Below are 6324 nucleotides of genomic sequence, written 5' to 3'. Positions count from 1 at the left end.
GGGGGGGGGGGGCTGTTTCTGGGAGAACTCATCTACCCCTGGAGACACAAGACTACCAAGATAGACTAGGACCAGGGGACCAGGGGGGGGGGGGGGGGGGGGGGGGGGCTGTTTCTGGGAGAACTCATCTACCCCTGGAGACACCACCAAGATCTAACTGAGACCAGGGGAGAGACCGAGAATAGAGAAGGGGGAGGGATAGGGGGAGAGACAGAATAGAGAAGGGGGAGGGATAGGGGGAGAGACAGAATAGAGAAGGGGGAGGGATAGGGGGAGAGACAGAATAGAGAAGGGGGAGGGATAGGGGGAGAGACAGAATAGAGAAGGGGGAGGGATAGGGGGGGAGAGAATAGAGAAGGGGGAGGGATAGGGGGGAGAGATAGAATAGAGAAGGGGGAGGGATAGCGGGGGGGGAGAATAGAGAAGAGGGAGGGATAAGGGGGGAGAGAATAGAGAAGGGGGAGGGATAGGGGGGAGAGATAGAATAGAGAAGGGGGAGGGATGGGGGAGAGACAGAATAGAGAAGGGGGAGGGATAGCGGGGGGGGAGAATAGAGAAGGGGGAGGGATAGGGGGGGAGAGATAGAATAGAGAAGGGGGAGGGATAGGGGAGAGACAGAATAGAGAAGGGGGAGGGATAGGGGGGGAGAGAATAGAGAAGGGGGAGAGATAGAATAGAGAAGGGGGAGGGATGGGGGAGAGACAGAATAGAGAAGGGGGAGGGATAGCGGGGGGGAGAATAGAGAAGGGGGAGGGATAGGGGGGAGAGACAGAATAGAGAAGGGGGAGGGATAGGGAGGAGAGACAGAATAGAGAAGGGGGAGGGATAGGGGGGGAGAGACAGAATAGAGAAGGGGGAGGGATAGGGGAGAGAGACAGAATAGAGAAGGGGGAGGGATAGGGGGGAGAGACAGAATAGAGAAGGGGGAGGGATAGGGGGGAGAGACAGAATAGAGAAGGGGGAGGGATAGGGGGGGAGAGACAGAATAGAGAAGGGGGAGGGATAGGGGGGAGAGACAGAATAGAGAAGGGGGAGGGATAGGGGGGGAGAGACAAGAATACCAAGGTTGATGAGTGGAGGGGGAGGGGTGGTGGGAGAGGATGTTAGTGTGAGAATGTTGGTGCTGCTGATGAGAGCTTGTAAAGGAGGTGAGTGTGTCTCCTTTTAAATCAGGTATTTAGGGCTGCTGGCACCCTATTCCCTTCATAGTGCACTACTTTTGACCAGAGCTCTATGGGGCCCTGGTCAAAAGTAGTGCACTATGTAGGGAATAGGGTGCCATTTGATGCTGTCTGAAGCATCTACTGCACTAATTACTCCTAGTCTTATTTAACTCCAGATGTATTTTATATTATAAGATTAAAATAAAACATTCACATTTTTAGGATGAATTGATTGTTTATACATTCCGACTAATGTGTAGCGAGATTATGTCAATGCATTTATTTTCATTGAAAACATTCATTTATTCTTAGTTTAGTATTCTAGGTCATTTTTTATTCTGGTAATGTGCCATTTCCCCCCTAAAAACCTGCTAACCCCAAACCTACAGTACAGTATCTAACTGCCAGAGAAGTACTAGAGTATAGAGGTACTGTATTCAGTACAGTATCTAACTGCCAGAGAAGTACTAGAGTATAGAGGTACTGTATTTATTTAACCTTTTTATTTAGCATTACGTTTGAAAGATTCCCCTAACTTTCCCCAAATTCCCAGGTTTTCCTTCAGAAATCCTGGTTAGAATATTCCCTGAATCTGGAAGGAAGAAACAGGGAATCCTCCATCTGAAATTCTGAAATACAAAAGGACTTTCTCAACTTTATTGAGAGCCTTTATTTTTTAACAATAACAACCTGGTATTATCCTGTTTTATCTTCTTAGAACCTATTTTTTTTTTTAAATCTCCTTTAATTTCATAGACTGATTTTTTTGTTGTTTGTGCCATAATGGAAGAAATAAGAAAACAATTGATTCTAAATCAGGACCGTAGTTTGTCATATTGTCATGTTTGATTGCATTTGATTTGTGTTGAGTGTTGACTACTACTGAAGGTGCTGAATGTCCAGGGATGTGTCTCAAATGGAATGCTGTAGACTAAGTAGTGCACTACTTTTTGACTAGGGCTATGTGGGACGTATCCCCAATGTCCCTTTCATAATAATAAAGGCCCAGTTGATTTGAATGTGGTTTGAAAATGAGTAGCCTCATTGTTTTCCAGTTTATTTATTTATATATATGAGAGAGAGAGAGGTTTATACACTGCTCAAAAAAATAAAGGGAACACTAAAATAACACATCCTAGATCTGAATGAATGAAATATTCTTATTAAATACTTTTTTCTTTACATAGTTGAATGTGTTGACAACAAAATCACACAAAAATGATCAATGGAAATCAAATTTATCAACCCATGGAGGTCTGGATTTGGAATCACACTCAAAATTAAAGTGGAAAACCACACTACAGGCTGATTCAACTTTGATGTAATGTCCTTAAAACAAGTCAAAATGAGGCTCAATAGTGTGTGTGGCCTCCATGTGCCTGTATGACCTCCCTACAACGCCTGGGCATGCTCCTGATTAGGTGGCGGATGGTCTCCTGAGGGATCTCCTCCCAGACCTGGACTAAAGCATCCGCCAAATCCTGGACAGTCTGTGGTGCAAGGTAGCGTTGGTGGATGGAGCGAGACATGATGTCCCAGATGTGCTCAATTGGATTCAGGTCTGGGGAACGGGCGGGCCAGTCCATAGCATCAATGCCTTCCTCTTGCAGGAACTGCTGACACACTCCAGCCACATGAGGTCTAGCATTAGGAGGAACCCAGGGCCAACCGCACCAGCATATGGTCTCACAAGGGGTCTGAGGATCTCATCTCGGTAACTAATGGCAGTCAGGCTACCTCTGGCGAGCACATGGAGGGCTGTGCGGCCCCCAAAAGAAATGCCACCCCACACCATGACTGACCCACCGCCAAACCGGTCATGCTGGAGGATGTTGCAGGCAGCAGAACATTCTCCACGGCGTCTCCAGACTCCAGACGTCTCCAGACTCCAGACTCTGTCACGTGCTCAGTGTGATCCTGCTTTCATCTGTGAAGAGCACAGGACGCCAGTGGCGAATTTGCCAATCTTGGTGTTCTCTGGCAAATGCCAAACGTCCTGCACGGTGTTGGGCTGTAAGCACAACCCCCACCTGTGGACGTCGGGCCCTCATACCACCCTCATGGAGTCTGTTTCTGACCGTTTGAGCAGACACATGCACATTTGTGGCCTGCTGGAGGTCATTTTGCAGGGCTCTGGCAGTGCTCCTCCTTGCACAAAGGCGGAGGTAGCGGTCCTGCTGCTGGGTTGTTGCCCTCCTACGGCCTACTCCTCGTCTCCTGATGTACTGGACTGTCTCCTGGTAGCGCCTCCATGCTCTGGACACTACGTTGACAGACACAGCAAACCTTCTTGCCACAGCTCGCATTGATGTGCCATCCTGGATGAGCTGCACTACCTGAGCCACTTGTGTGGGTTGTAGAATCCGTCTCATGCTACCACTAGAGTGAAAGCACCGCCAGCATTCAAAAGTGACCAAAACATCAGCCAGGAAGCATAGGAACTGAGAAGTGGTCTGAGGTCACCACCTGCAGAACCACTCCTTTATTGGGGGTGTCTTGCTAATTGCTATGGATTGGACACACACTCACACAACACCACAACCACACTACACTCCACCTTCTATTCCTTTGGGATCCCTCATAGTCAAGTATGATTCCCCTCCACAGTTCCTAGAGGGTTCCAGTCAGTGTGTGAGGATATTTATATGGAGTGCCTGTTACACACCAGGATCTGCACAGGGGCTAGTCAGGGACAGAACCTGGCTCCAATGGCAAGGCAGGGATCTAGAGGATTGGGAGGCTTGTCCAGAAGCAGCATACCAGAGCCCTGTTGGCCACACAAACACAACAGACACACAGATTCAGATTGATGATGGATAATCCAGGGTTTATATATATTATCTGAGATTCAGATTGATGATGGATAATCCAGGGTTTACATATATTATCTGCATCATTGTGATGATGATGATTGGTATAATCCATTAGTGAAGTATATTAAGTTTTTATCAGGCTAAAGCAGATTATTCCAATGGGAGTTATCGACCAAGTGCTTGGTTCATACAATATTGTTCCCATAGATTGTGTATCTGTCAGTAGTGTTTGTGTGAAATAGCTGTGTGTGCATTTGCCTCATGGTTGTGTGAGTACATGCACATCATGGTGTCATAGTGTGTGCTTTATAGGTGTGTGTGTCTGGAGTCCTGACCAGGTGTGTGTTTTATAGGTGTGTGTAACTCCAATGAATATCTCCTCTGCAGCAGAGGTAACCTTGGCTCTTCCTTTCCTGTGGCGGTCCTCATGAGAGACAGTTTCATCACTTGAAGGTTTTTAAGACTGCACTTTTCCCTGCATTGACTGACCTTCATGTCTTAATGAAATGAGAGCCTGTCATTTCTCTTTGCTTATTTGAGCTTTTCTTGCCATAATATGGACTTGGTCTTTCACTAAATAGGGCCATCTTCTGTATACCACCCCTACCTTGTCACAACACAATTTATTGGCTCAAACGCATTATTAAGAAGGAAAGAAATTCCACAAATTAACTTTTAACAAGGATTTATTTAACACTTTGTTGGTTACTACATGATTCCATATGTGTTATTTCATAGTTTTGATGTCTTCACTATTATTCTACAATGTAGAAAATAGTAAAAATAAAGAAAAACCCTTGAATGAGTAGGTGTTCTAAACCTTCTGACTGGTAGTGTATATATATATATATATATTTGTGTGTATATATAAAATATGTATTAACAACAAATCTAACACAATATAAAAACATATCTTATAAAACAGTATAACAAATAATGTTGGTGTGGCAGCCTAGTGGTAGAGCATTGGGCCAGTAACCGAAAGGTTGCTGGATCGAATCCCCGAGCTGACAAGGTAAAAATCTGTAGTTCTGCCCCTGAACAAGGCAGTTAACCCCCCACTGTTCCCCGGTAGGCTGAAATCAGAATTGAGCTGCCTGTGTAAACGTAGCCTACAAGCTTCAATATGAGGTCCTAAACCTAGTATGAAAGTGCATCCTTGTAGATATGTGCCTTGGGGAAAGTTGAGCAAATTGCATTTTGTCTGCCCTGCAAAGCAGGTGGGATATGAAGTAACAACATGGCCTGGCCTGTGTTAAAATAAAGCTTAAAATTAAATATATACAAATAAATAATAATGCTTGTGTTTGAGTAATAAATCTATACATGGTTTTAAAAAGGTAGTGGTAATATTGAATTCAGTACAGAACTTTGTAGGCAACTTAATTTACCCTGTCAAGAGACTACTTTTCTTGGACAAGCTATGTTTTTAAAATTGTAATGTTTACCAGAATTCTGTTTATTTCCAAGGATACACAGTATCCTGAAATATATATCTAAAAAAATATTTGCCGGCGATACGGAAGCCTATATCGGTCCGCTAATACATGACTAGTATATATATTGTTATTGTTATTTTTCTGCGGATGCTGCAGCACCCTCAGCACCACTACTTACCTCGGCTGTGTGTGTGATTAATTCAATCAGTCATTCATTCATTCGAGTATCTATATATGGGAGAGGAGAGAGGTAATGAGTCATGATTTTCAAACAGGTTTGACACACATTCACACCCTCTGTCAACTGACAGTATCCCACACAAACGTGTTTGTTAAGGTTACTTCCGTGTCCTTTGTTTCATATTTATGACGTTACTATTATTACTACATTTCCCCATTGTTTTTTATTCCGTTTTTGTTAGAGCCAGTGCTTTAATCCATTCTATCATCTGATTAGCATTGAAGGCATTCGATTAATCAATCTGTCCGGGACGCCCGATAAGGCGTGTTTTGCACCGGGTGAAAGTTGATTGCATTCGTTTTAGAACCGGGCTGCCTCCCAGGCGTGAGCCAGGTACCCCATTCAAAGCCCATGGCGAAATCGGCTCAAAAACAAAAGTGACACAATTAAACTCGTGGAGTAATGTGTATTACTTTTTCACGTGTTATGACATGAAAAAGTGATTGTTTTTTAAAAATATATAAACGCTGTATATACCTTCCAAATGAAAACTAATTTGAAAAATTCAAACATATATGTTTTTTATTGGAAAGAGATGTATGTTTCTGGACGATGCACAATGCTGCCTTGTTGACAACACGAACCGAGCAGCGCAAGATTACCGTTCCTCCTTCACCTGCCTTTGCCCGTTTGCGTCACCGGTCACAGACCAGTACCCAGCGGAACAG

This window comes from Oncorhynchus clarkii, unplaced genomic scaffold (assembly GCF_045791955.1).
Source record: "Oncorhynchus clarkii lewisi isolate Uvic-CL-2024 unplaced genomic scaffold, UVic_Ocla_1.0 unplaced_contig_3130_pilon_pilon, whole genome shotgun sequence".
Lineage (NCBI taxonomy): Eukaryota > Metazoa > Chordata > Actinopteri > Salmoniformes > Salmonidae > Oncorhynchus > Oncorhynchus clarkii.
Note: the sequence above shows the minus strand (reverse complement) of the source record.